Source organism: Photinus pyralis, unplaced genomic scaffold (genome assembly GCF_008802855.1).
Source record: "Photinus pyralis isolate 1611_PpyrPB1 unplaced genomic scaffold, Ppyr1.3 Ppyr1.4_LG2, whole genome shotgun sequence".
Classification (NCBI taxonomy): domain Eukaryota; kingdom Metazoa; phylum Arthropoda; class Insecta; order Coleoptera; family Lampyridae; genus Photinus; species Photinus pyralis.
In genome coordinates, this window is record NW_022170403.1 from 48,267,970 (window position 1) to 48,289,606 (window position 21,637).

Here is a 21,637-nt window from a genome sequence, read left to right on the forward strand (position 1 = left end):
GGTAGGTAACTTTAAACTTAGAAAGAATTATGTCTTCTTTAGGAACTTCAATTTTTAGGTACACCGCCATAGGAAACGTCCAGAACTGGGATTGCATTCTCAAATATCTCCTATATCTACTAAGAACTAAAAGTCCTTATAATAGCCTACCTTGAAGTGTATGCTAGGTAAACAAATGGAGTAGGTAACACAGAAAAACACTTCTTGCCTCATGTAACAATTGACAATACATTTAGAAGATATCTTATAGAAAACAAACGTCGAACACGACATAAGAATGATTGTTTTAATTTTCGTTCAATTATCATAATACGCTTTTCTTGTAAAGCTATACGGTAGGTATGTTAAATATTTATACATACAAGTCACCACACCATTAGTACAGCAGCACCTGGCATTGCTTATGTTACATGTGCTCTTTTGATACGATTATTTTTAAAATAAAGTTTAACGAACGATAATACCACGTACTTTGTTCCTTTGTAATTAGCAGTAATAAAAGTAGAACGATTACTTTTTACCCACCGTTTTACACCTTTCACGTTAGTGGGGAAAAACCAATTTTATAGTACTAGTAGATCTCAGAGCGATTACTGTTTAAGTGCCATATTACCTATTCGCTATTGTCAGTAGGTTGGTACCTAAAGAATTAAATTTAACGTTTTTTTACCTACACAAAACTGGTGGATGCACGTACAAATTCAATATTTTTTTTTATATTTGAATATTTTGCGCTACCGGCTCGTGTTTACTAATATGCCAACCCCTTTGTTACCGTAACATATCACCGATGGCGCCGTGTACGAAGAAGGGGTGCATATTAATTAACTAAATCAAAGAGATTTAATCCGAGTATAAGCATTTTCAAGTTATTCCCCCTTTACCAGCACTCAACTCTAGCGTTATACAGAGTTGGTCGTTGTACAGAGTAAAATTGTGTCAAGGATTAAAATTACCGAGTCGGTACCCGAAAATAGTTAAAGCATTCCAAACGATCGTAAACAAATGTAAATAGAAAACTTGACAAATTAAAAAATGTCGGAAAATTTAAAAAAACTGAAAAAGTATCTACTAATAAATAGAAGGGTTTCTGGCAAAAGTAAGTGTATAGATTAGGAATAGGAAATAAGTATATGTAGAAACTTGAATATTAATTCAATTTGGACTGCCATCTACTAATATAGCAATGCTACAGTAATGCAATGTACTTGATATAGAGTGCAAACATTTTTGGTACCTATGCTATACAGGGTGTTACACGACCGTTCGAAAAAAAAAATCGGGTTGTAGAGGGCATCAAAACAAGCACTTTTTCCAAATAAACCGAGGGTCCAACGTGTTTCGTTTGGGAGCCACCCCCCAAAGAGTGTTGAAATCTGCATTTCTTCTTTAATTTTTTTCTCAGCAACCATAAGATTTACAAAGTCGGGTGGCATGTCTTTGAATAGGTTTTTGGGTATGCTCTTTCCGATTTTGCAATTTTTTTTTCAAAATTCCTACCCCTAAAGGGCGCACCCCTAAACTAGGGTGCAAAAAAAATTCTGATTTCGACGAAATTTGGTATCTGGGGGTTTTTAACATGAAAATCACGAATCTGAAATTAGTTTTTGAAAATTCGAAAAAAAAAGTTCCACTGCAATTCTTGGCGGAACAACGAAAATAGAGATAATTCCACGAAATTTGTTGTGTACATACTAAACGAGTTAAGGAACAAAACTGTCGAACAGTTTTTTAAAATAACTTTTCAAAAGTTATACTCATTTGAATGTTGGTCCTTCGGGTCGCGAAGTGTCCCAAGCCTACTAGTAAGCCATAATTTCGCATGTGTTGGTTGACAATGTCGCAAAAACAAAAGTTTAGAGGTGCGCCCTTTAGGGGTAGGAATTTTGAAAAAAAAATTGCAAAATCGGAAAGAGCATACCCAAAAACCTATTCAAAGACATGCCACCCGACTTTGTAACTCTTATGGTTGCTGAGAAAAAAATTAAAGAAGAAATGCAGATTTCAACACTCTTTGGTGGGTGGCTCCCAAACGAAACACGTTGGACCCTCGGTTTATTTGGAAAAAGTGCTTGTTTTGATGCCCTCTACAACCCGATTTTTTTTTTTCAAACGGTCGTGTAACACCCTGTATATGGGGTAGGGTAAAGAAAGGCAATTTTCAAGAAACGCTTCAACGCGTCGATTTAGGGAGAGATATACCGCTAACAGTGAAATGGCTGCGATCCAGAAAATTTAAACTACATAATAGGGCAAAGTGAAATATCATTAGAAACATCTGCTCCCAGAATTTGGAACGTTAATTTTTTTAGCGTATGTAAGTTTTCGCCTTATTTCGCATTATATTGCATTGCATTTTTTGGTTATCTCATTTTAAAAATGTGTGATCATTATGTCTTGTTTTAAAATAACAAATAACCTTAAATCTATAGAGTGGAGTTACAAATAATCAGGTATCAAGCATTAACAGCATGCAATGTTGTTGTTATCTTATTTCTTCACATTTTCAACTTCCTAGGTTGTTATCATTTGATCATGATTTTTGACAAAACTGAAAAGCTCCTTATATTTTCATTGTATTAATGCATTACTATAAGTATGTTTTTTAGCGCATTTCTTAAGATTCTTCAATTTTCAAATTTTAAAATAATTTGCGACCTTAAACCGAAAGATTACTGTAACTGTAAGCCTGATGATATCATATTTTTGCCGAAACTAGTAGCGTTGTACGCTTTTTTAAAATGTTGTTACTCAACGACAAAATTTGAATTTTACAACAATTTATGTTTTATGGGGAATGGTTTGTGTTTTGACCCCATTGCGAGAAAACTAAGATCAAGATGGACCTCAACAATTAAGTACTTGAAGTTCTTGTGGTTTTTGGGATACGGTCTTTGAAGGTAGAAGAAAGTGAATTTTATCATTTTTATCGTATCCAGATGTGACTTGTAGTTTGAAATTTTATAGTTTATTGTACTTGTTGGTAATGTATTCTTTTGCGTTTAAATTTCGAAGGGCAAGTTGTGGGTCAGTTTGCACTTAAGGAAAACATTGTCAACTTAATTACTTGTTTGTTTATCCCATTTTATTGTGTCGAGATTATGAATGCAATCAACATTTAAATTTAATTAACTTATTTTTGGTATTTTGTTAATTAAAGAGAGGAGAATTTGCACCTTCAAAGGTAAGTGTGACAATGTTTCAACTTGGAGAGGGAAAATTGATCAGTAGGGATCGCCAATTAATTATATAGCCCCATATATTTAATGAGAAAGATAAGACGGCTTTTAATTTATTTTTCCATAGAAATGAAATTTGAAAAAAATTGTTGGAAGCCGCTTATCCATGATTGTTATTGTAGGCAACAGTTGTTGGTATAAGATTTTTTATTCAATGGTATAAGGTACAATTGTACGAACTAATTAAGCATGGTAATTGGTAATATTTGGGTGATCCTAGAAAAGTTTTATACCTTCCCGAAAATACCTAGTTTAATTGCTTTTTTTTGAGAAACAATCGAAGATCTTAAAATGCCTAAAGCAGTGAACTTTGGGCTGTTGTGATTCCTAGGGTAGTTACCTATTAATATTTATCTTAAAATTTTGTAAACGTCTTCGAGGTTGCAAAAGTATTACTTCACGGTTGATTGAGCAAATAAAAAGGATTACACTATTGACTAATACCCCTCTACTGGGAGGGTATTAGTCAACGATTATAATGAAGTTAAAAAAAACTATTTTCCATTTTGCAATTAAGCATTATATTCAATTGTGCATATTTAACATGTAAATGTTTGACACAGTTTTGAAATGACTTTACTTCCTTCTAATTTGAAGTTGAAGGAAGAGACTGATTTGCTTATATTTAGTATCTGACATTTTCAAAAAATGCCAGCTAATTGCGTTATTCCATCACAATATTCAAATTCCAATCTGATAATTACCAGACATTTAAATGAAAAACCTAGGTAAGCATAATTATGAATCTTCAATAGTAGCTTTCATTTTTTGTATAAAACTAAGATTGAGAAATATTGCCATACGCTTGATCCGTTAATAGACTCTCGTTTCCGCTTCAGCGATAATTGTATACCTACCTTTTATGTTAAAGGTAAACATTTATTACCTACCTATACACGTACTTTAACAAGAATAAATTGAATGAGAAACGTTTGCCGGATGTTATTTAACTTTATTGCGTTGAAGTACATGCTTCACATCTCCCTTATATTGGGAGATATACTTTAAATTGCAAGATATAAATTTAATGTACCTACTTAACTCTTCATTTTCATAAAGATTTGAAATTTTCTTGCGATTCGGTTTGCGAAAAAACACGTTGTAATATGTCTACTGCTCAAAGAGTCAATAGGTGAACGCGATGCATCCCACGGCCCTGTAACGGAAGCTCGATCAGGGATTGAGAATTGAAATTTAAAATTTATAACAATTAATATTTTGGGATGGCTTTAAATTGGTCTAAAACTTCGTGAAAACATTGTAGGACATACATCATTGGTGCCACAGTACATCATTTTCATTTTGGGCCGACCGTACCTTATTGGTAAACGCTGTAAAAATGACACGAGACATAACAAAAACATTTTTCTAATTTTGACATTTGAACAGTTTTTAAAACTCGTTGACGTTGTCAAATGCCTCACTTTTCACAACCAGCTGTGAAAAGTAAAATATTTTGCACCTGGTGATGAAAAGTATCACTTTAAAATTCAAAATTAGAAAAAATATTGTGTGAAACATGTATAAGATTAAAATTAATTGTCGTTAAAAGTGATTGTAATACTGAGGATCCTTCGATATTTCGTTGTATCGGTTTATTTGCTTTCATAAATAAGAATGTTTGCAATTCGGTTTATCAATGGTAGAGATGCGAAAGGGGCACTGTGAATGTTGATCGATTAGGCTCAACTTTTGGAATTGCGTTTTAATGGCTAAAGCTATACTTACGCATATTGAATTTCATGCAATTCGGTTCATAACTCACGGAGATGCCAAAAGAGCCTTTTTTGTCCTCGTAAAACTGTCAATTTTCGTGCGTCGGATTGCAAAATCGGTAAAAGTATTTTGTCGGACAATGTTAAAATATCATTATAGACATAATTCTCAAGAAATGTTGCTAATATCAGCTGGATATCTATAAATTTTTTCGAGTAATTATTTTTGCACGCTTCACTCGGTAGACACCCCTAACGCTCCAACATTTTTGTCAGACAATTGTTTTTTCAGGAGTTTTACAATGTTCCCTTTCGATTAAACTTTTTAGAAACACAGTATCTATTAATTTTTTACGATACCAAATTATAGAATTTTCGAAAAGAAATGGAGGAGAAACGCCGCGAGTACAAAAAATTTCATAAATAGAAAAAGTGGTAGACTCGCCATAATGAAGCGATACAAGAAGTTACAGGAGGGTATTAATAAATAGCGCTTTATGTCAGCAGGCACTCAGACTATAATAAACACATAACTTATCTTATCCCTTGTCAACAAAATTGCAAAACACAAAAAAACCCTTGATCACAGGAATTTTGATTTCGAGGGGTACATCGTTTACGGTAAAAATTTCTTCATTGACTTCCTCTCTCTTAGTGCCAGAGGCGCACGATCCACAATTTTATTTACATTTTATGGTTTAGTCGTCAGTCTTCAGATACATTCCGCAATTAAAGTTGTTTACTCTCTTTGTTCATGCAACTAAATTATTATTGGACGATCATTATGTAATATTAATTGTCTAAACCACTTAAGGTTTAAAGAAACGTGTTTAAAAATCATATTAAATCTATTCCGAAGGGAAATAGAAGAAGTGCCAAATTCTTGACAGAACAGCTTCCTAGCCCAAACCAAAAATCACGCATTTAGAAGAGTGTCTTCCAAAAGTAAGTGTAGGAAAAAACTTTTCCCACGAAAGTTTATTATTTTCCGATATGGAATAAAAATATTCAATAAAAAGTATAGGTTTCTATTTGAAAAAATTAAATTGCCCTACACTTGTACCGGGTGATTCATTAGAAGTGAGGACAATTTGAATTTCCCGCAAATCAAAAAAATTATGAAGTTGGTATTAACTGATGATCATTTATTTAATTGCAGTGGTGTATCATCATGCTTTCAGTAAATCGTTTACTTATTTATAATCTACAAATACTGCTTCTGTTGTACCACAAATTATAAACTAAAACAAGACACAGTCACGTTTCTTACATATTTTAGTGCATCAACTCTAAAAATTGTTCAAAATAGAAAAAGTAATAAACCGCAATTGGCACACAACAAGTAACGGCGACACTGGTTTCTTAAATGACAGTCATGACAGAAAAAAATTTCTAACGAAATTCAAGCGATCATCACTTCTAATGAATCACCCGGTATCTTAAGGGATAGTTATGTGAAAATGTGCATAGCGTCAATAAATTGGACCTTCCATATGAAAAATGTTTTTTAAATTAATGATATTCAAATATAAGATTACGGAACTGGTAGTCGCAAATCACAAAATAAATGACCCACTCTCGGCTACACCACATTTCGTCTCGCTTATGCAGTTAAACTTCAATCCCAATAAATCATCCCTTGAAACCGATACCTTTTCTAGGCAAAAATGCTTGCCTCATAACTATTGTGTATAAGCCGATATTGATTTTTGTTCGGTTCCGAATTCTATTGCTATACCCGGACCAAAACGAATTTTCCCCTTTATTACATTAATAATTCCAATTAGTTGTGGCGATAGTGTTTGTGAATTGTGTTTATTACTAACAATTCATTTATTGTCTACAGTGCCAATACTCGTATTTAAATCGGTAACCACTCGTAAACCTCGCTCGTTATTAAAAAATGTGGGTTACTATTAAAAAAAAACAGTAGTATGACCTCATGGCGCTAAAAACTCATATATTAAAAAAATATTTGATATGCCTAATCTATACTCCCAACATTTTAACGAAATCGAAATAACCGTTTGACAAGAAAATTTTAGTTTTTTAACTTTGCGGTGGTTCTCTTGTTGGCCCCGTAATTTATAAAATCTTTCTTAACAGTCTTTCTGCAGGCGATTTTGAGATTATATGCTATGTTGTGTTGTCACTTTTCAACCCGAGTAATTTCATTCAAATAATACGCATTTTTTAGGACATTTTTTTGGTTGATAAACGTTTTGGCTGGTGATTTATAATAAGATAAAGGATTGAGGATTTTTACTTTCGCTACTATAAAATACAATAGATTTATTCTTATACAGCGTTAGAATTTTGTTGGGTTCGATTAGAGTTCCGGGTATAGTGCCTCAGGATTCGGAAAATTTCTCTGGTATGGCTTTGGTTGGAAAAATGTTTGCCCTGTAGCGGATTTGAGTTTTGGTTAGAGTTCTGGTCCTTCTGGAGAGTTGTGGATCTTTCGATAATCGAATTTTTTATACAAATTATGAGCTCTGACGAATTTAATTTAAAAACTTTTTATCACAAAATATATGGCTCTAGCTTACATTTATAAAAAAACATTCGTTCCGGAGATATCGCGCTGTCCCGTTCCTCGCTGAACACTCTGTACAGTTGAGTATATTTTTAGTGGAATTTTGGAGCTCTGGCAACAGTTCCGGATCCCCCTACACAAGTTATGATTCACTAAAAGATTTTTATGTCTAATGCGTATTTAGTACTTATGGTCATTAAGTATTGAGAGTTTCTATTTTAGACGAGATCTATTGCATTGATTTTTCGTGGAAATTTCAGGAACTTTAGAACTATTGGGGATCTTTTCAGAACTAAAAAAAATTGTCGCAAAGGGGGGCTGTGTGAAGTTGGGTCCCCAATATTTTCAAAATTATAATTGTCGAAACTTCTAAGATTTATCAAGAAACTCCACAACCTTACGAGGGGGCGCTAAAATTCTAATTACAATTGGGGGTAATAACATAAGGTTATTTGGCATATAAGTATCTACAGTTCAGCTTTGTTCAGCCTTGTTTCAAGAACGGTGCACAGCAGATAGAATTTAAACTAATAATCTTATGCTTGATACGACAACCTCGCAAGGAGGTTAATAGGTTATCTGTAAATGTTACCAAAAAGTTACTGGGGAATTTTAATCAGAACCTCCACCTCGAATACGCAAACAGAAACTTCTATAGATTCTGGATCTGGTCGACAGGAATGAGGAAGAACTTAGAACGTTATATTTAGTTGCAAAATTCGTAAAAACATTTTGTAATGTTAAAGGTTATTAACCGAAAATCGAAGTAGGAAGTCACTAGTCAGTAGGTGATGGGTAATTAATTATATATAGTTTATCTCTGTTGAAGAGCTAATTAGTAACTCTAAAGTAAATAATGGATAAAGAAAATATACATAATTCCACTTACCTACCTCAATCGCATTATCGTTCGTTTTATTGAACACAAAGCATGCATGCAACTTTCCCAAGTAAATATTTGTTACTAACGATAATGTCTTCATACCTGAGTTATTTAGAACGGGAATCATAATTCTTATCAATCGGTCAGTGCACTTTTACAAGATTATGCACGCTTGTAATAATATAGGTACCTACCTAGTTTGTATTGACAAAAAATTTTAAAGAAAATTGTACAAAACACGGTAATCTGAGATAAGGTATTCTAGGTTCGTGACTGGAAATTACGTGGCATTAATTAAAGTTAATTATTCTACTGTAATTACAGAAGCATGAAGGCATTGTGTAAATAAAATTATAGATTAGTTTATCAGAACTAGGACATCAAACATCATTATATTTACAGGCAGATGCTAAAGACGTTATTCTTTCCATTCCATTCCAAATAAAACATAAGCCCACTGATAATAATAATCACTCTACAAACTGACATAATTGCTTACTTTTTTCGCAACAAAGAAAATTGTTTTGTGGTATAGACAAGAGGGTTGGGAATTGGGATGTGTGTGGAACAAAAATATACCCAGAAAAGTCAAAATGCTCAAAGGAGAATGGAGATATGAGGAAATTATGTTCAATTTTAATCCCATGTTAGCCGTCTCGCTAAAGTTTGAATAATGGGAACTTTTGGCAAGCATGTTTTTAAAAATGAAAAAAAGGTTATGTTACATTTGACGTTTCATTGGCATATTAAATAGCCCTTCATCTCAACGAATTCAAATTGAACTCTAGCAGCCAATTTGTTACCATAAACCATATAATTTATTTTTCCAATTATTCTTATTGGCACAACGTTTGGGCTGCGCTGACAACACTCACGTATGGTAGTTTTCTTTGATTATGAAATCCTGAATGTCATAGATTTACTACATGTATTGTGATAATCAAATAGTTCACGGCAGTATGTATCTAATATCAATACAAATAAGACGGTGGCGTACAGGTTTTTGGGCTAGCCTACAAAGGAAGTGTTGTACCTATAGATAATTCGCTTACTAACTTTGTAAACTGTGCAAGAAAAGATTCTTCTACGGCAACGGAGCCCGTATAAATAATTTTTTTTATAGAATCTAATGTAATTTTGTGATTGGATTTTTGTCTACCTGCACAACTGCATAACACATTGATGTGTAAAATTTTTCTACTCACTTGCTAAATAAGAAAGATATATCTGCATCAAGTATACCTATATACTAATAAATTTAATATATAGTATTATTTAAAAAAAACTCATAATGTCTAGAACACACGAACACCATCCATAACATCACATTTCAGAACAATAAATGTGAACTGAAGACATAATGATTATTACATTGTGTCGCTCCATTTATTATTACAAACATTTCTGAATACTTTCCGTTAATTGTTATGATAATATGTTAGGTCAATGTTCCTATTGCTATTATTGTTGAGAAAATTGTAACAGACAACGATAAAGTGAACCACTTTTGTCCTCCAACGGATATTTTAACAATAACAATCATGTGTCATCCAGTTCAATAACACCGTAGGTATAGATAGGTACCACTTACTTACTAATTATAGAAAAAATTACCAATTACCATGCAAAACGAAATTGTTTTGGAAAATAAAAAGAGAAATATGATGTTTGCCTAGATACAATACATGAAGACATTCGCCCCAAATTTAAGTTCATGATCATGGATGTCACTTGCATAAGTATTGTGTAAGCTGAGGGCTGAGAGATTAGATTAGATAACAACATGGATTAGAATTAACACTTGGATAAAATTGTGTTTTTTTAGGAAGAAATCTGTCTAGCAGTGCACAGCACTTTGGAAAGAAGTTGACAGAAGCATGAGGCGAAGTCAAGTGATTTTTTCAAAACAAATATCATAAGTGATATTGCCAAAAAGCAACAAACTTCATATATATGTCAATAAAATTACAGAAAACTTCTGCAGGGAAATTTTTTTCTCGAAGATATTGCTCACTTAATTTTATTTAATAGAATAAAGTCAATACATATAAATATTACCTATCTGGCTGTTATCAACACTTTTCCGCTACGAAACTAGCGCGTTGGTTTTGCACAGGGTAAGGGTTCTGTTTTTTCATTAAGTACAAAAACAGGCTGTTACTACTCGTATGTTACTTTGCCAGTAGGTACCTATAAAACACTCAAGTGAAATACTTAGTCATCGAAATGCGATTGATGTGATAGTTGCTAGTAGGTACATTATATCTAGAGCATTCTTTTATATCTGGGTTTTCTATAAGATTTTTAAATATGTATTATAGTGAGGTATTGAATAAACTATTTAGATTATCTACTTCTAATTTTGTTTGTTTTCCGCACCAACTTGAGGTAAGAAAAATGGTCGAACAAGTAAATTAAAAAGAATATGTAAATTGGTCGTTTTTTTTGTCTAAATAATAATAAAAATAAAGAAGATTTCAAGATGGAAGCAGGGAAATGGTGTCCTTGGTCAGCTATACCAACTTAAAGCATATACCTAACACGTTGAAATGGTAAGATTTGGAAAGTATAGAAAAATGTATCGTTTAGTTTGGAGAAATTTCACAGCAATTAAAATCCATAGACTGGTTCACTTTTCGAGATTCTCTGTCCTAGGGGCATTTCAGACAACATTTGGCCAAATAGGCTTCTAATTGGTACCTGCTGAACACGAATATCGATGTTGGCACCTCGAAATCTGAACAGGAAGTCTAGAATTCAAGATGGCGGCCAATTTTCGAAAATGTTGATATTTTCACTCATGCGACAGATTTTTTCGATCTAAAAACGGATTATAATGTTATTCCTGACGGAGGTATGGCACGATAATAATAGTGAACAAATGTTTAGACAATGATTTCATAGTTTTTCTAAGTTTACTGACGGAAAGTACTTTCTGCCAGTAAACTTGCCAAATGTAAATTAGGCTTAACGTCTAAAGTGCGTAAAAGTGGATTCCTTTTTTTCATAGTACTATGGCTACTATTTAAATTTCTTCACATCGTGTAATTATTAAATTATTTCTGTTTTGGCAAGCATTTTGGTTCCTGTGCGTCGTGTGAAAGATATCCGCGATGGTCCATGACCTCATATGGAAGAATTTCCTTTTATTAGAGGAAAACAAAAGAAATCTTGTCGCATCACCTTGAAGAGGCCTCATTTGACGGCGTACTGGTGATTGCGAGAGGCTTCAATGATGAGAAAAGTGACATTATAATCTGTTTTTAGATCGAAAAAATGGGTCGTTTCTAAGGAGGAAATCTGTGTCGTCTGACGGTTACAGAAAACGTTTCTTTAATCATTGAAGCCTCCAGCAATCACACGACGCACATAGTAACTAAAATGCTTGCCAAAACAGAAATAATTTAATACCTACACGTTGTAAGGAAATTTAAACAGTAGCCATAGTATACTATGAAGAAAAGGTTTCCACTTTTACGCACTTTCAGGTTAGAAAAACTATGAAATCATTGTTTAAACATTTGTTCACTATTATTATCGTGCTATACCTCCGTCAGGAATAACATTATAATCCGTTTTTAGATCGAAAAAATCAGTCGCATGAGTGAAAATATCAACATTTTCGGAAATTGGCCGCCATCTTGAATTCTGGACTTCCTGTTCAGATTTCGAGGTGCCAACATCGATATTCGTGTTCAGCAGGTCCAAATTAGTAAAAAACGCCTATTTGGCCAAATGTTGTCTGAAATGCCCATAGAACCTGTTAAAACGCTGTTTTTTTTATAAAAGTGAACCAGTCTACCACAGGTGTAACTATCGATGAAAAAGATAACTCGAAACTTTAGTTACTGCGATAGATATGCGTTGAGGAAAAATCTGGTCATATAAGGGAATTTATGCAGAATTGTGTAGGTAAGCAGCGATCTGCGCGGGGCCGAGGTCTCGAAATGGGTATATTTAGCGGACATTTGTGAGGCAGGCCCAGCAAAGGAACGTACCTATGTGCCAAAAAGGGATTTTGTATTACAAATCATCTAAATTAAAAAAACTATGTTTCAAATGGTGTTATTAGACAGTCAGCATACAGTAGAGGATAATAAAGTGAGGACAATCAATAAGAACAATGTAACATTTTATGTAGATTCAGGACATAGGTACCCCACCAGTCATTTAGATGAACAACAATTATCTTTGTTCACAGTTAGTAATGTTGAAAACCCAATTTAAATAGCGGTCAGAAAACTAGTAATCATTATTCATTTTAATGCAAGTGGTGGAGGAACATTTTAGTTTGTAGTGTTGTTGGTATAGGTATGCGGTCATTTTCCCGTTGCAAAAATCCCACATGGTCGTAACAAAATCTCAATTGGCCGCCGTTGTGAATAAAATGAACGCTTTATTATTGGATGGGGTTTTCAAGTGGATGTCAACAACAAATTAAATTTAAATGTAGATAATCTTTAATATACTTATAATATATAATATAATATTTATGGATAAAAATTTTGATCGTTTTTAAATTCTAGTCTGCACCCAAAGTACTTGATTCCAAATCAGTTTCTTAACTATCCGTCCGACTACACATATTAGAGCACTATTCATTTTATTCACAGGGGCGGGCATATTGACATTGACCGGATGGATTTTGTGATGGGGAGCGTTTAACCAGCGCGCAATTAAGTATAGTAGTGCGGGATTTTTACCAAATGAACAAGTGACTGGCGACCACCAAAGTAATTTCACAATTAATGGTAACATTTTCAACATACAGATAAGACGAGTATTTTTTGAAATTGCCTCAACGTTAAATTAATTTGACAGTATAGTTTCTATAGAAACAAGTGTATCTACATTAGAAGTTATCTTGATACTTGATACTTTGACATATTCCGGGCGTCGCGTCGCCGCCATCAGATAAATTTGCCTGAAAGATAAATTGCCGGTCCGTATTTTAAGTTTTTTTCCCTAAGCTCCTGGGCTATATGGGTAAGTAGGTAGGTACCTGAATTTTTTCATGATTTTTGTAGTAGTACACACTACACAGTTAATTTTCACACAGACATTATACACAAAAACGAGGTGGTAAGCAAATGAGGGGGTAGTTTGATTTGCCTCACCACAGAGCCTGCACGTGAGTTCCGCCCCAAATCCAATATTATGCAGGTGATAGTTGACCATCCAGTGCCCTTTAAGGACACCGGTGATCTTTGTCCAAAACTTAATAATGAAGGAGTTACGGGCAATGTTAAATTTAACAAGAAATCGGTCTAGTAGGCCATGTAATTCTTTTGTCATATTGCTATTGTGATATTGGTTATTCTTTGAGTTGACGTTGTAATTTTAAGATTTGTTAGTGCCTACCCTACCATCATGGCAATCCCCAGGAGAGTTGACCAAGTTCTGAGAGAGGCGGCCACGCCAGGCATATGTCAAATAGGTAAAAGTGTCAAATTGATATGGCTACCTTTTCAAGGTTTCCAGGAAGCGAACACTGCGCTCCATCTACGTAACATAATTATATTGAAATATTATCTGCGTGTTCTAAGATGCAAACAAACTCGGTTGATATGGTGTAGGTGCAATAAACGAATTGCAGTTTTGTTTGTTATGAAGATACAGACTGCAGTGGTGATAAAAAAATCCGTTGCTGAATTTATTTGCAAACTTTTCGAAAATGAAAACTGGATTGATAATTGTTGTTTTTTAAATCCATGTGCTTAATCAAAATAATACTAAGCTGCCGCATGTGTATTTGAAATAATACATTATATATTTATGCGAAAATCTAAATAAAGGGTCTATAACGGAAGGTCATATACCAATTGTGGGTTTGTGTTATATGTTTAAAGGTAGTGGCGCGCCTAGTTATTTATCATACAAGACGATAAAGGGATGTTTTAACCATTGAGTGCGCAGCCACAAGTGAATGAACTTTGGTTAGTTTTATTTTTATTTTAACCATGGACCAAAATAAATAGTAGGCCGTGAATTTATGAAGATTTTGTTTTGTTTATTGTATCAATGGCAGCCGATACCAATTAATAAATGTGGCTGGTGGTAGAAACGTACCATTTCAAAATTTTGAAAAAATGATACTAGGTATATATAAAATACAGGTTGTGGTACATCAATGTAATCAGGAAAACGAGTACAAAAATTGACCTTAAAATATATAGTGTTGCATTTAAAAGTACCAATATTGGGTCAAATCTTAGAAATCGTGGTCCAAAATTTTTTTTAACTAAGCCACTGGATTTTTCGTAAAAATATCAAAAACAAACAGTTTTTACCTTTTTTTTCTATTTATTACAAGGGTAGTAAGATAAGATAATATCCCAAAATTTGTAACACCCCCATAAAAATTTTTTTGCTTTACAATTAAAGAAATTAGTTTACACAAGTTTCTACCGCCATTTTGATTTTTTTACTACACACTGTTCCCGCGTGTCGGAAAACCATCACCATTAGGTCTTTATTTACTAGCCAGAAGATAAAACTAACAATGTTGCATATCAAAAAGTATTAAGTAAAATAAATGTAAAGTTTTTTTTTAAATTTTTTTATTATTTATTTCAGTTCGAATTTTTTATTCATAGCTAGACAGGACAACGTCTGTCGAGCCAAAGTCTTTCATAATGACGAAAGCAGGGACGAAAGTAGTACCTTTACAAGAAAAAATCGACTCTCGTTTTTCTTCGATATGTAATATGGGTGATGGACTATCCAAACAAAATAATGCATAACTAAATAGTTCCACGAAATAAGCACATTTTTCCCATTTAATAATTTAACCCAAATAGGGGTTCCGAAACCCTGTTACAAATCCTTAAAATAAGAGGTTAGTCGGAAATATTCACAATGAAATTAAAAGGTTCTGGGAAGGAAGACAGGGTATTTATTGAATGCAAGAAAATTCTTAGGGAAGGTATATCTGGGTAAAACTTGATGGATGGGAAAGGATTAACTAAGAATACAAGTAGTACAGATCCTTGCTGAAGAAGTTTACGCGAAATTAAATTGTTAAAAGTTATATAGGTATGTATTTTGTTTTATTTTAATTAAGAGAAAATGCAACTAGGAAGAATGAATTGCTAGTTCGAGAGTGAATTTACATCTCGCCCGAAACAATACCTATACACATTATGTTATGTTATGACCGCTTTTACTTCGATAAAAATGGCCAAGTAATTGAAACTGAATAAAATACTACTTGTAATTATTTGTGCTTTTTCTTCTAATTTTGGGATTCGAACTAACAAAAACGTTGAGACATTGTATATTCCTACTATATAGGTACAATGATTCAGGTCATTTTCTAGAAAACTGTTAGGTACCTACGTAAAACGTAAAGATTGTTAAATGATAGTAACACACATTTAGTGCTTACTCATCTTTGAGATGAGCTGGTCAATTTTCAAAGAAAACTGTGTGCATATGAGCATTAGCATAGAGGAAAATTGTATACCTCTATGGCATTATTATAGCTAGATTGTGCATGTGCAATCTTAAAAATAAACCATATTTCAGCCTAGCAGACAGGCAACCTATATCGCAGTTCCAGTTAAAGGAACACTCTGAAACATTTATGGTAAAGCAAAGTATTTAAACAATGGTCGGGTTTGTTAGGGAGTACAAAAAACGAAAAATTTGTCGATTTGTGTATAAAGTATAAGGATATAATCGGTTCAGTTTGTTCTTATACGCTGCTAACACAATGTTGTTAGGGTTTGGTTGCACAAATCTGTATTCAAAGCGGGTAATGCACTATACCTGATGTTATTTAAGCATAGGTACCCCTAAGATAAGGTAGGTCATAAATACCTACTTAAGCCTATTCGTCCTTGGGTCACTGAAGAATGCGGTCTGCGGTTAGATAATTAGGTTTAGTTATTAAAACGCTATTAATAGACTTGATAGTGATGGGCAACTCCAGCTAATGGCTACAGTTACTTGACCTATGCATTCGGAAAATTATAAGAAATTACATTTCAAATTCAGCACAGCATAACATTGATTAGGCTAGTTTTTTAGTTCCTAGGCGAGGTGATCACTGTTTTGTTAATTTAGGGTTTGTGGGCTTGACTCAGCTTGACTGCAGAGTGCAGAAGTATCGCATACACAGTGATTGTGATACACTATACTTACAGTGCAGGTACCTAGATCACTTGTTTATCAAATCAATAAACAGTATCTCCCTATTAGACACTGTTTGAACAGTATTTTATAGCTGTTTACCTGTTTGCTTTAAGTATTATCGTTCAGTGAAAATTTCCTTATTCAATGGTATAACTTTATTTTACAATATTCGTAGTTATTTTGTATTTACAACAAATTCCCTACCTACTTCAATTTATCTAAAATTAGGTATTATTTACTTAGATTTAGAGCGTTCCGGGGTACTTGCATAGGTAGGTATACAGTGACATATAAAAAGACACGAACGGAACCCAGCTAATAGAAACATTTTAAATGCTTATAAAACCAAAAAATATGGTTACTCTTTAATAAAACATAAAAGAAAGGGCTGAAACTTAAATGCTTTTGGGCAGAACGCGCATGCACAGGTGTGCTGGTGGCATGTGTGCTAGCCACAGCAAATTTTTAAAATAATGCTTAGAACAAATTTTGTTTACATACATTTCCAAAGAAATTTTTGAAACGGGACGTTTGATCTATCGATATTAGTTAGTAGTGGAGCGAAATCGGGCAAAAAAGTCGTCTAGAAATGGCAAAAAAATTTAGGTACCTATAACAAGACCAGACCTAGTAGAATAAGTAGATATTGTAATTCTGCGTCCGAAATGGTGTTTTACGACGTTTTCCGGTGGCCATGTCATTTTTTATACTCAAAAAACTACTCAAAAGTACCTACCTTAATAAAAATTTATGTATTTAGACATTTACTCCGGAATATCTCAGCTCCCGCACGAGATATTGTTATAATTGGTTCAGTTCTAGAATGCCAAATAATAAGCATAAGCGCTTAACTATGCCTATTACATCGAAAACATGATATAATAGTAGTTATCATAATTGTCATCAAAGTCAATAAATTGATTATTGAATAGTGAGATGCGTAAACTTCACTCTGCGAGAAACTTTTTTGTTATTTGATGAATCTCTATACATGTGTCGTACGAATTGTAGCTGATAAGTCACCAAAAGTTTTTGGTGAAAGAATTTTAGTGATAGGTCTTACCGTTTTCGAGTAAATCATATTTCTATATGCAGCTCGTGCGCGTCCGCGATCCACTTATAGCAGCGCACTGGCTTTTCGATGAAATTTGGTATCTGGGGGTTTTTGAACATGAAAATTACGAATCTGAACATTCTTAAACAAAATTCCGCCATAATTCTTGAGCGGACAACGAAAATGGAGAGAATTCCACGAAATTTGTTGTGTACATACTTAATTTGTTAAGGAACAAAATTCCCAAACAGTTTTTTACAAACAAAAGTTATACGCATGCGAAGGTTGGTTCTTCGGGTCAGCAAAGTATCTTCCGCCTACTACTATAGTCAGACATCTAATTTCGCATGTAGTTATTTGAAAATGTTGCAAATAACCAAAAAATAACCATTATGATTAATTTATATTAAAAAATGTCGATCACCTATTGAAATCTACAAACTAGATTCCAAGTAGTACCTATATAGATTGTGCCTTTTTTGGTATTACCAGCATTGTATTGGAAATCGTAAATACAACGATATTTTTTGCAACAAAATGATCAAAAATTCACTTGCTGCGCATCGGTGTCCGCCCTTGATATTTTTGGGAAATTAAAATAGAATTTGGTGGTGGTCGGTGATTTTTCAGCCTAATTTTATGCAACCCAAACATCATTAAATTAACCTGATCCATTATCCTGATCTGACCACTGACCCTCAGGATATTAAATTGGTTTTATATGTATGCAGATAACAGGAAAAATACTTGCAGTTTTACCAGAGACAATGTCTCTGAGTTTTACATTAAAATTATTACTAGATTAATTTTAACCGTGTGGCAGCAATTCCTTTCAATTGGTTTCTTCTAGTTTGTTTTTAGTGCATTTTTACAAATTTATTTGTTTCAAGTTTCAAGAAAGACGAGCAGTCTATCCACCGGAGCCGTGTAATTAACACTTTATAGGCACGGGGCTACATGATGTGAGTTTGGCGACATCACCGAGCCTGGCGATGTTGCGTTTTTTTCCTATCTTTTTCTACAGTTTTGGGCAAATTGGTATCGTCGGAACGATCTGGTAAACGCGTAATAACTCCTGCGTCATGGAATTTTGTTTTTTCGAAATTCACCACCTTTTGCAAGGCCCGCGTCTTCGAGGGGCAGTCGACTTCGCGCGCCCGATAGTTTCTTGAAGCTCAAATCGCGGACTCTCTTTCTCGTGTTGCCAATGAAAGCCCGAGTTGTGAGAATAAGTGCCTCAAAAATTGAGTACTATTTTTAGCGAAATGCACCAAAATGCTAATTGCGGGTGAGCTATGAGTGGAACCCTAAATTAATGTTATTAAAATTTAAGCCGTATTCTGTCCACAGAAATATATTCAGTGATTTGTTACATGCGCTTGTTTCCTGACATCTTCACCCAGGGGCCAGGATCTAAAAAACCCTACATACTCGGGCAAAAAAATCACTATTAATACGTGCGTTCAAGTTTCGGCAACAAATTTTATATTAAATAATGTTTTTCACTAAAACTAAAACTTGTATTTGTAAGAATAAGTTTTAATGGTATTTTAAGAAGAGGTATCAATCATACCCAAGCTTTTCCCTTCTTCTTCTGTAACATCTGAAAATAGTTAATATGTGATGAAACGAATAAATTTTATTAAAACAAAGATTTAGAGATTCAATTTATGGAAAGAATCTATCTACATAGTAGTCCACTCAAAATATTTTTAAAATTTTTCAAATCCGGTTTAATCTACATGTTTAGTTAAAATTTTTGTTTCAACAAAGATATGCAATAATTTAAAATAATTTTAATGTACTCATATCGTTTGTATTGTTTTTCTGGTAAAAAAAAATAGCATACAATTCGTATAAGAATCGATGTTACAGTTACAGCTATTGTATTCAGCAAGAGAGGTAGGAATAGTAATGATAATAATAAATAATAGTATACTATGAATATCTCCAATAGTCCGGTCTCCATTGAGTCTTTTCCAAGGTTATAACGGGTGATCAAAAAAGGACTGACGTCCGAGTCGCCTTTGGAAGTTCACTCACTTTTCAGGTAAACTGACGATAATGTCACAATCAATTTGCAACATGCGACCGTGTACTAGACTTGACTATACAGGGTGATTCCTATAGTACCTGCCACCGTTTGGGAGCGTGTAGGTGGTGCGTAGGGGAGTATTTTGATATAGGACACTTGGGGTCGGAAATCTAAAATAAGGGTGCCAGAGCCAAATTTACTTTCTGGAATTTCGCGCCTGTAGGTAGGCAACCCAACCGGCCGGCGGTGCACACGGAGCGATCTCAGGCGGCGATGTGTGGCTGACACTTGATCAGAATTTTGTTTAAACCCACGAAATCCCGTCTGCAACGACGCGTATCAAGTGAATAAACACTATGGCACGTTTTACTAACACGGAATACGCGGACATGCACTTCATGTACGGATTGGCAAATGGTAACGCACGAGCTGCACGACGAGCGTACGCTGAGCGGTATCCAAACCGTCAGTTACCCTGCAGACAGGTCTTTCAAGAAGTTCACTTCCGACTGTGCGAGACAGGGCAATTGCAGGTAAGCTGACGGAGGCTTAACTTTACACACAGATTCGTGATGCACATCGATACTTGGGTCATTTAAGCACCCATTTCGAAAAGTTTGTTTGTTTACACCGACCTCCTCCTATTTCGCAGCCCACTAGCGCCCGTGATCGCGATCGCCCGTTGGTAAATGCCTTAGAGGAGGATGTGTTGGAACGTTTCGAGGCAAACCCGCGTACTAGCACTCGACTTGTAGCAGATCAGGTGGGTTGTAGTCAACACACAGTGTGGAACATCGCCAACAACAACAACTTACACCCCTATAAGTTTAAGAAAGTGTAAGAGTTACGGCCGAGTGACCATGAAAGGAGGCTGGAATTTTGCAACTTAGTCGTCCAGGAGGAAGAAGCTAATCCGAACTTTCTGAGGAGCGTGCTAGTTACTGACGAGAAAGGATTCTCAAGAGAGGGGACCTTCAATCCTCGTAACAGCCACTACTGGACGGAGCACAATCCTCATGAAACGTTTACGCGAGGATACCAGGACAAGTTTTCTTTAAACGTTTGGACTGGAATCCTGGGGGACAACCTACTGGGGCCTTACATCCTCCCTCCGCGTCTAAATGCCCATAATTACCTGATTTTCCTGCGCGAGGTGCTACCAGAACTTTTAATGGATGTTCCAGTGAACTTGTACTGGGACCACTGGTTCCAGCACGATGGGTGCCCTGCTCACTACGGGCGGCAGGTGAGGGAACACTTGGACCAAACCTATCCGGACAGATGGATCGGCCGTGGAGGTGCGGTGGAGTGGCCTGCCCGCTCGCCCGACATCACCCCATTAGATTTTTACTTGTGGGGTGTGATGGAAGCGCACGTCTACGAGACTCCCGTCGAATCCGAAGAGGACTTAATTGCGCGCGTCGTCATGGCCGGAGAGGCTGTTCGCCAGGACATAGGAGTCTTCACGCGAGTTCGAGGGGAGTGGTTGGCTAGATGTAGGAAGTGCATTGAGAACAACGGTGGCCACGTTGAACACTTGTAAACGTTATTGCTTTTGACTGTCGTTTTCCCTCCTTCCCTCCCATGTCGCTTCCTCGCGCTAACTCGCTCTGCATCGCTCCGCGCGAAACGTCGGTCGGTTGGGTTGCCTACATACAGGCGTGAAATTCCAGAAGATAAATTTGGTTCTGGCGCCCTTATTTTGGATTTCCGACCCCAAGTGTCCTATATGAAAAGACTTCCCCTAGGCACCCCCTATACGCTCCCAAACGGTGGCAGGTACTATAGGAATCACCCTGTATAGGTACTGCTTTGTAGAAATTTTGGTAACATATTTATATCAAAATTGGCGACAGGAATATCCTTACTTAAAGGTTTTTAGATTGTCATAAACTTAAAAATAGTGTACCTATCATCTTTTTTTTAATCGTGATGTAGATGCAATACAATAGTGCAGTAGATGAAAATATTTAATTGGAATTAGATTGATCTTTTTGTTAAAAGTGAACATACTGGTGCATTTTTAAGAAAAATTGTAC